Raw genomic sequence first — 10,000 nt, 5'->3', positions numbered from 1 at the left:
GCCTGGTGAGCGGGGTTCTGCGATGGGGCGAAATGCGTCTTTAAGATGTGAAATAGTAATCAAATTGGTTCGTGTTAAAAAGCGAGGGAGGAACATGGAAGATTAAATAAATGCGAGAGGCGATTGTCTCTTTGAGAATGTTCTTGAGCGGAGGCTTTTCAGGGACTGAGTGCTGTTTTGCTCCAGAGCGATGGATGATTGCGATTTTATCTGAGCAACATTTAACCCATTACCTACCCAGTAGTCGTGGCCGAGTGGTTAAGGCGATGGACTAGAAATCCATTGGGGTTTCCCCGCGCAGGTTCGAATCCTGCCGACTACGATTCCACCATTTTTCTTTTTAAAATATAACCAAATTCCTGGAGAACTAATCCTGAATGAGACGATATTAAATCCCACAACTTTGAACACCTCGAGATTTTTCTCGTTTTCATTGATCTGCAAGTGTTCACGAAATTTACGGCCAGAAATAAAACAAAAATTACTGACAGTGTTTCTCTCTACCTGTCTGTCTCTCTCGATGTCTAAGTCACTCTATGTGTGTGTCTGTGTTTGATGTGTGTGTCTGTCTGTGCACATGTGTGTCTGTCTGTGTGTGTCTGCCGGTCACTCGGGTAACAAGCGGGGATACTTTCCTCAGCCTTCACCTCCTTTCTGAAGTGTGGTTCCCCAGAATTGGACACAATACTCCAGCTGGGGTCGAACTAGTCGTTTTTTTAGGTTTGGCAAAACTTCCTGGTTTGTGTACTCTGTGCCTCTATTTATAATGCCCAGGATCGCATCTTCTTTATTAACTGCTTTGTTAACCTGTCCTGCCACCGAGGAAATCTCTGCTCTGCTCAACTCTGTGGCAGGGTGGGGCTTGAAGCCCCTATTCTCACAGAGACAGTCCACATACACTCAGACCGCACCAGAGTGGCTGAGTGGTTAAAGTGTTGGATTTAAGATCCGATGGGTTTATACCCACGTTGGTTCTTAACCCCACTCCAGGTAACTCTTTAATTTAAGACCCATTTCCTTTCATTCTGCTCAGTGACACTCGTTTGTCATCTGCAGAATCTCCATCAAACAAACAATGAGATTTTTATAGATACGGAAAGAAAGACTTCATATTTTTATGTCATTCTTAGAGTGCTATTTTGGCATCTGCTGAATCTGCATTGTCGCTCACTCTCAACTAACAAAGAGAAGTAATCGTAAAATGTTTTTATATTTTTCAGTCTCCACCTCTGTCTCACTATCCGTCTCTCTGTCTCCCTCTCATTCTCTCACTCACTTTCTGTCTCTCTCTGTTACACATTTGTCATATGCCTCCATTTCTCTCTCTCTCTCTCTCTCTTTCATTCTCCTGTTGATCACTGCTCCCTCTGGGGCTGGTGAATGAGCCCAGGTCTGTTCACAGCGGCATTCTTGCTCTGCGATTCTGCACAGCAACGCCATCCATCAGTTCCTCGTCAGATACAGTGAACAATCCCCAACTGCTACTCCCGAGGTCGGCTTTCAATTCCGCGATGGAGTGGAAGCATTTTTAAGATGTCAAACTGTATTTCTATTTCCTGGAGTAGCTTTATGTTAAAAAGCTACAGTGAGAAACAGAGGAGTAAAAAACATGTGAGAGGAGATTGTCTCGTTGAGAATTTTCTTGAGCGGAGACTGTTCAGGGACTGAGTGCTGTTTTGCTCCAGAGCGATGGATGATTGCGGTTTTATCTGAGCAACATTTAAAGGCTTATAGACCTAGTAGGCGTGGCCGAGTGGTTAAGGCGAGTAACTGGAAATTCTTTGGGGTTTCTCCGCGTAGGTTCGAATCCTGCCGACTACAGTTCCAGCATTTTTCATTTCAAAATATAATTAAATCTCTGGGGAACTAATCCTGAGTTGGGCGGAATTAAATCCAACACCTCGAAGCTTTTCACTTTTTCATGGTGCAAATATTCAAGAAATATACGGTCGGAAATAGAACAACAATCAGACAAATCAGGGTTTAAACTAATTTGGCAGGGGTCCATCCTTTCCTGATATGTATACCCTCGGATTTCTGTAAAACAGAAAAAAAGCCTACCAAAATAATGTTAAAAGATTTACTGTCACATGAAGAATGGTATAACAACTCCCTGCACCAGTTCCTCGTTAGTATAGAGCTCTCTCTCTCTCTCTGTTTCCCTCTCCCTTTTGTGTGGGGCGCGGAGGAGGGAGAGAGTGACAGAGAGAAAGAGATTAACAGGGTTACGGACAAAAAGCGGGGGGTGGGACTGAGCACCACTGCTCTTTCAAAGAGACAACACAGGCACGGCGGGCCGAATGGCCTCCTTCTGTGCAGTAAGTGTCTATGAATCCATGAAACTCAGAAAAGCTTATTAAATATGTGACTTACACATAAACATAGAGAGCAGACACACATGTCTGTGTGTGTGTGTGTTCGAGTCTTTGTCTCAATCACTGCATAACTACTTCCTCTACCAGGTCCCTGATAGTATAGTGGTGAGGATTCAATTCCCCGACACGTTCTCTCTCTCTCTCTCTCTCTCTGTCTCATATTTAACTCTAATTCTTAAAGTGCTATTTTGGCATCTGCTGAATCTGCATTTTCTCAAGTGTCACTATTGACTAACAAGGAGAAAGAGAATTCGGACTCTACCCCTCTCTGTCACACTATGTGGTCTCTCTGTCTCCCTCTCATTCTCTCACTTTGTCTCTCTCACTCTCTCTTTCTGTCCCTGTTACACATTTGTCATAAGCCTCCTTTTTTGTCTCTCTCTCTCTGTATCTATCATTGTCTCTCTCTTTATCTCTCTGAATATCTCTCTCTGTCTCTCTGTCTCCCTGTCTCACTATTTGTCCCTTTCTCTGTTTGTCCCGTCTCTCTCTCTCTTTCTCTCTCAGTCCAATTCTGTTCACAGCTCGATTCTTGCTCTGACAGATTTTAGATCCGTCAGTTCCTCGTTAGTATAGTGGTGAGTATCCCCGCCTGTCACGCGGGAGACCGGGGTTCAATTCCCCGACGGGGAGGAAGATTTTATAATTCAAAATTTTAAACTTTTGGCCAACTCCTCAAAACCTCCTTGGGAAAGTAGAATAGAAAAAACATCAACTAAAATAATTTTAAAAGATTTACTGTCATAACAACTTCCTGCACCAGTTCGTCGTTTGTCTAGAGCTCTCTCTCTCTGGTTTCCTCTCTGTGTCATTCACTGTTCCCCAGTCTCTCTCTCTCTGTCTCATTCATTGTTCCCCAGTCTCTCTCTCTCTGTCTCATTCACTGTTCCCCAGTCTCTCTCTCTCTCTCTGTTTCCGTCTCAGTCTCTCTCTGTGTGCCTCTCTCCGTGTCCCTCTCGCTCTTTGTTTCCCTCTCCTTGCTCACTCCTCCCTCTGGGGCTGGTGAATGAGCCCAGGTCTGTTCACAGCGCCATTCTTGCTCTGAGCTTCTGCAGAGAACGCCCAGCAGCGACTTTCGTCAATTCCTCATCAATTCAGTGCACAATCGCCGCCTGTTGCACGGCTGACAGAGGTTCAATTCTGTGATGGGGAGAAATTAGTCTTTCCAGTGTAAAATAATTGTTATATTTCTTGGCGTAACTTAATGTTAAAAAGTGAGGGAGGAACATGGAAGAGTGAAACAATGCGAGGGGAGATTGTCTCTTTGGGAATTTTCTTGAGCGGAGACTGTTCAGGGACTGAGTGCTGTTTTGCTCCAGAGCGATGGATGATTGCGATTTTATCTGAGCAACATTTAAAATCTCACAGGCCCAGTAGTTGTGGCCGAGTGGTTAAGACGATGGACTGGAAATCCATTGGGTTTTCCCTGCGCAGGTCGAATCCTGCGGACTACGGTTTCGGCATTTTTCATCCCATTTCATTTCAAGATGTAAATCCCTGGAGAGCTAATCCTGAGTTAGGCGGAATTAAATCCCACAACTTTCAACACCTCGAGATTTCTCTCGTTTTCATTGATCTGCAAGTATTCACCAAATATACGGTCAGAAGCAGAACAAAAATCAGGCAAATTCGCGACAGTGTCTCTCTCGATGTCTGAGTCACTCTATGTGTGTTGATGTGTGTGTCTGTCTGTGTACATGTGTGGCTTTCTGTTTCTGTCTGTGTGTGTCTGCCGGTCACTCGGGTAACATGCGGGGATACTTTCCTCAGCCTTCAACTCCTTCCTAAAGTGTGGTTCCCCAGAATTGGACACAATACGCCAGCTGGGGCCGAACTAGTGTTTTATTTATGTTTCCCATAACTTCCTGGCTTGTGTACTCTGTGCCTCCATTTTTCAACCCCAGGATCACATCTGCTTTATTAACTGCTTTGTTAACCTGTCCTGCCACCGAGGGAATCTCTGCTTTGCTCAACTCTGTGGCAGGGTGGGGCTTGAAGCCCCGATTCTCACAGAGACAGTCCACGCCCGTTAACAGCCCCAGGATGGTCGAGTTGTTAAGACCTTGGACTTAATCTCCAATGGGTTTATGCCCACTTGGGTTCAAACCGCACTCCTGGTTCTTCTTTAATTTAAGACCCATTTCCTTACATTTTGCTCAGTGACACTCGTTTGTCATCTGCTGAATCTCCATCAAACAAACAATGAGATTTTTATAGATACGGAAAGAATGATTTCATATTTATGTGTAATTCTTGAAGTGCTCTTTTGGCATCTGCGGAATCTGCACTTTTGCTCACTCTCTGTCTCTCTCAACTAACAAAGAGAAGGAATCGTAAAATGTTTTTATATCCTTCAGTCTCCACCTCTCTCTCACTCTCTTTCTCACTCTCTTTCTGTCTCTCTCTCTTACACATTCGTCATACGCCTCCTTTTTTGTCTCTCTGTCTACTTGTTTTTCTCTGTCTGTCTGTCTCTCTCTCTCTCTGTCTTTCTCTCTCTGTCTATCTGTGTCTTGCTCTCTCTGTCTGGCTCTCTCATTGTCCTCTCTACCTTTGTGTATCTTTGTGTCTCAGTCTTTCTGTCTGTGTGTGTCTCACTCTGTGCCTCTCTCTGTTTCTGTTTCTCTCTCTCTCTCTGTGTCTCTCTCGCTCTTTGTTTCCCTCTCCTTGCTCACTCCTCCCTCTGGGGCTGGTGAATGAGCCCAGGTCTGTTCACAGCGCCATTCTTGCTCTGAGCTTCTGCAGAGAATGCCCAGCAGCGACTTTGGTCAATTTAGTTGAGTATCCCCGCCTGGTGAGCGGGGTTCTGCGATGGGGCGAAATGCGTCTCTAAGATGTGAAATAGTAATTAAATTGGTTCGTGTTAAAAAACGAGGGAGGAACATGGAAGATTGAAACAATGCGAGGGGAGATTGTCTCTTTGGGAATTTTCTTGAGCGGAGACTGTTCAGGGACTGAGCGCTGTTTTGCTCCAGAGCGATGGATGATTGCGATTTTATCTGAGCAACATTTAAAATCTCACCGACCCAGTAGTTGTGGCCGAGTGGTTACGGCGATGGGCTAAAAATCCATTGGGTAATTTCCCCACGCAGGTTCGAACTCTGTCGATTCTACGATTCCAACATATTTCATTTCACAATGTAAACAAATCCCTGGAGAAGTAATCCTGAATTAGGCGGAATTAAATCCCACAACTTTCAACACCTCGAGATTTTTCTCGTTTTCATTGGTCTGCAAGTATTCACCAAATATACGGCCAGAAATAGAACAAAAATCAGACAAATTAGCGACAGTGTTTCTCTCTGCCTGTCTGTCTCTCTCGATGTCTAAGTTGATGTGTATGTCTGCGTGTGTACATGTGTGGCTTTCTGTGTGTGTCTGCCGATCACTCGGGTAACAAGCGAGGATACTTTCCTCAGCCTTCACCTCCTTCCTAAAGTGTGGTTCCCCAGAATTGGACACAATACTCCAGCTGGGGCCGAACTAGTGTTTTATTTTGGTTTCCTGTAACTTCCATGGCTTGTGCACACCGCCTCCATTTACAAACCCCAGGATCCCATCTGCTTTTTTAACTGCTTTGTTAACCTGTCCTGCCACCGAGAAAATCTCTGCTCTGCTCAACTCTGTGACAGGGTGGGGCTTGAAGTCTCGATTCTCACACAGACAGTCCACAATCATTAACAGCACCAGGATGGCCGAGTGGTTAAGGCGTTGGATATTAAGTTTCAAGGGGTTTATATCTGCGTGGGTTCGAACCCCACTCCTGGTAACTCTTCAATTTAAGACACATTTCCTTTCATCTTGCTCAATGACACTCTTTGTCATCTGCTGAACCTCCATCAAACAAACAATGAGATTTTTATAGATGTGCAAATGTTTCATATGTAATTCTTCAAGTCCTATTTTGTCATCTGCTGAATCTGCATTTTTCTCTCACTCTCTCTGTCACTCTCAACTAATAAGGAGAAGGAATCGTAAAGAGTTTTTATATCTTTCAGTCTCCACCTCTGCTCACTATCTGCCTCTCTGTCTCCCTCTCATTCTCTCACTCTCTTTCTGTCTCTCTCTGTTACACATTTTTCATATGCCTCCTTTTCTGTCTCTCAATCTGTCTGTCTCTCTCTGTATGTCTCTCTCTCTCTGTTTGTCTCTCTCTCTCTGTCTCTGTCTGTTTCTCTCTCTGTCTGTTTCTCTCTCTGTCTGTTTCTCTCTCTGTCTTTCTCTCTCTGTCTGTCTCTCTCTGTCTGTCTCTGTGTCTGACTCTCTCTGTCTGTCTGTCTCTCTCTTTGTCTGTCTCTCTCTGTCTCTCTCTCTCTGTCTGTCTCTGTCTGTTTCTCTCTGTCTGTCTGTCTCTGTCTGTTTCTCTCTTTCTGTCTCTCTCTGTATGTCTCTCTCTCTGTCTGTCTCTCTGTCTGCCTCTCTCTGTCTGTTTCTCTCTCTGTCTTTCTCTCTCTGTCTGTCTCTCTCTGTCTGTCTCTCTCTCTGTATGTCTCCCTCTCTGTCTGTCTCTCTCTCTGTCTGTCTCTGTCTGTTTCTCTCTGTCTTTCTCTCTCTGTCTGCCTCTCTCTGTCTGTCTCTCTCTCTGTCTGCCTCTCTCTCTGTCTGTCTCTCTTTGTCTGTTTCTCTCTGTCTTTCTCTCTCTGTCTTTCTCTCTCTGTCTGTCTCTCTCTGTCTGTCTCTCTCTCTGTATGCCTCCCTCTCTGTCTCTCTCTCTCTCTGTCTGTCTCTCTCTGTCTGTTTCTCTCTGTCTTTCTCAAATCAAATTCAAATTCAAATGCTTTATTGGCATGAAAGTTTACAGAGAATCATATTGCCAAAGCTTACATAGCAAAAAGGTACATTTTCAAACATTTTGTAGGTGTCAATCGATTTGACATTTGTTGGGTACATACAATATTACTTTTAAACAATATTAATTTTAAACAGTCTTTGTACTTCATTTGGTACGTTCAATATTAATTTTAAACAGTCTTAATTTTAAACAGTCCTCAGGTTGTGACATGTTGTTACATATTTGGCTCCAAGGTATGATCTGTCTCCTTCTCCCAGGACTAATCTCAATTTTGACAGGTCATCCAATTCCTTGAAATCTGGGGTTGTTTGGCTTAGCTTGTTGAATAATATGTTTCTTGATGTGTTGAATTTTTCGCATTTTAGGAGGAAATGCATTTCTGTTTCAACCTCGCCGGCCAGACATTGATCGCATATTCTATTCTCTCTAGGCTGCCAGGATTTCTTGTATCTGCCTTTTTCAATTTCCAGTTGGTGGTCGCTTAGTCTGTACCTGGTGAGGGTCTGTCTCTGTTTTGTGTCTCTGATGGTCGTGAGGTAGTCTGCCAGTTTATATTCTCTTTTTAGGGCCCGGTAACATTCTAATCTGCTTTGGCTTTCGGTTATTTTGTTCCAATGTTCCAGGTAGGTTTCTTTGCATTGTTTAATGATTTGGTTCACTCGGATTGGTGTTTGGACGGCTGTGTTGGTCTGGGGTTGGTCAGGGTCCGGCTGAGTACTTAGTTTCAGTAGCAGCTGACTCAGGGGACTCTTTTCTGGGTTTAGCTCTTGGGTCTGAAATGCTTTGAAATGAAGGGTGTCTGGGGAGCTAGATTTGAGGTGATTTAGGAAGTTTAGTGCTCGTTTTTGGATGTTTATTATCAGTGGGTACCTGCCTAGTTCGGCTCTGCATGCATTTGTTGGCGTTTTTCTTTGGATGCGAAGGATGCTTCGGCAGAATTCTGCATGTAGGGCTTCTATTGTGTGTTTTTCCCATTTGGTGTAGCTTTGGTGATTTAGCGGGCCCCATACTTCACTACCGTACAGTGCAATGTGCAGGATTATGCTGTCAAATATTTTGAGCCAGATTTTGATTGGGATTTGGATGTTGTAGAATTTTCTTTTTATTGCATATAGGGCTCTTCGGGCTTTTTCTTTTCGTGCATTCACTGCTATGTTGAAGCTCCCTGATGCTGTAATAGTTAGACCAAGGTAGGTGTCGCTCATAGTGTGTCCTATAGTGGTATCACTGAGGGTAAACTGGTATTTGTTTTCCTGACATCTGGGCCTTTTTTGAAAAATCATGATGTTGGTTTTTTTTAGATTTACTGTTAGAGCCCAATTTTGGCAGTATTTGTCGAGTAGTTCTAGCTGTTGCTGTAATCCCTGTTCTGTGGGAGACAGCAGGTCCAGGTCGTCCGCATAGAACAGGGATTTCACTTCTCCATCCAGGAGACGGAGACCTGGTGACTCGCTTTGCTCCAGCATGTCTGCTAATTCATTTATGTATATGTTGAACAGGGTCGGGCTCAAATTGCAGCCCTGCCGGACGCCTCTTCTCTGGGTGAAGAAATCGGTGCGTTTGTCTCCAATTTTGACCCCGCATTTGTTTTTCAGATACATTGATTTAATAAGGTCATAGACTTTGCCCCCTATTCCACACTGAAGAAGTTTATAATAGAGCCCTTCGTGCCATATAGAGTCAAAGGCTTTCTTGAAGTCGATGAAACAGGCGAATATTTTCCCATTTTTTGTTTGGTGTATATGTTTTTCAAGGAGGGTGCGAAGGGTATAGATATGGTCGCCGGTGCGGTGTTTTGGAAGAAAGCCTATTTGGTTTTTTCTGAGGATATTATGTTTGTTAAGAAAATCAAGTAATCTACTATTTAGAATACTGCAGAATAACTTCCCTAGACAACTGTTGACACAGATGCCGCGGTAGTTATTTGGGTCTGATTTGTTTCCACTTTTATATATGGGGGAGATTAGTCCTTGGCACCAGATATCGGGAAAACAGCCTGAACGTAATATGATGTTGAATAATTTGAGTACCGCACCCTGCATCTCCATATTGCTGAACTTGAGCATCTCATTTTTGATGTTGTCTGGGCCACAGGCTTTCTTTAGGTGGAGAGATTTTGTTTTGTGGCCAGTTCTTTCCATGTGATTGGGGAGTCTAGAGGGTTTTGGTTGTCTTTAATTGTTGCTTCTAATGTGTGGAGTTTTTCTGTGACCTGATGTTGACTTGGGTTTGTTTCGTTTATTGGGATGTCTTTGTAGAGTTTTTCAAAATGTGTTCTCCAGATGTCGCCATCTTGGATTGGTAATGCTTGCAATTGTGTTGTACTCAGGTTATTCCACATTTCCCAGAATTGTTTTGGATTGGTGGAGTTTTCAATTTCTTCGAGTATTTTGTGGGTATAGTTTTGTGTTTTGTTCCTAATGGTGTGTTTATATCTTTTGAGGGTTTCATTGTATCTAGTACGTAGGTCCGGATTGTTTGGATGGTGATGCTTTTGGTTTGATATTTTTCTCAGGTCTTTTCTGGCATTTTTGCATTCGTGGTCAAACCATTTCTTATTTTTATTTTGTCTTTTGTGACGCTTCCTCTTCTGTTTCACAAGGTCGGCTTTTACAGCTGCCTCATGGAAGATCATATTTATATCCTCTATGGCCATGTTTACACCATCTCTGGTGATCTCGTATGGGTTTTCTTTAAATTTTGATATTTTACTTGTGAGATCAGGTGACTTTAGTGCTGTGATGAATTTTTCTCCACTGTCTGGGGCCCATCTGTATGTCTGGTTTATTTTATGGAGCTTACTGGGTTCCTTTTTTGTGTCTGTATTTTGGGC

The 10,000-nt window shown here is 43.5% G+C and overlaps 2 non-coding genes across 2 annotated transcripts; both read left to right on the top strand.

Annotated features, from left to right (window-relative positions):
* The first annotated feature begins 240 nt into the window (after positions 1 to 240).
* On the top strand, positions 241 to 322 carry trnas-aga (transfer RNA serine (anticodon AGA)). Its single transcript has one exon. It is a non-coding gene; the product is annotated as a tRNA-Ser (tRNA).
* A 2,614-nt stretch (positions 323 to 2,936) lies between these two features.
* On the top strand, positions 2,937 to 3,008 carry trnad-guc (transfer RNA aspartic acid (anticodon GUC)). Its single transcript has one exon. It is a non-coding gene; the product is annotated as a tRNA-Asp (tRNA).
* Positions 3,009 to 10,000: the final 6,992 nt, after the last annotated feature.

The sequence above is a fragment of the Somniosus microcephalus genome, chromosome 4 (genome assembly GCF_052327205.1).
Source record: "Somniosus microcephalus isolate GS21.2 chromosome 4, FLI_Smic_1.0, whole genome shotgun sequence".
NCBI classification, from domain to species: Eukaryota; Metazoa; Chordata; class Chondrichthyes; order Squaliformes; family Somniosidae; genus Somniosus; species Somniosus microcephalus.
This window is presented reverse-complemented; position numbering and strand designations above follow the sequence as displayed.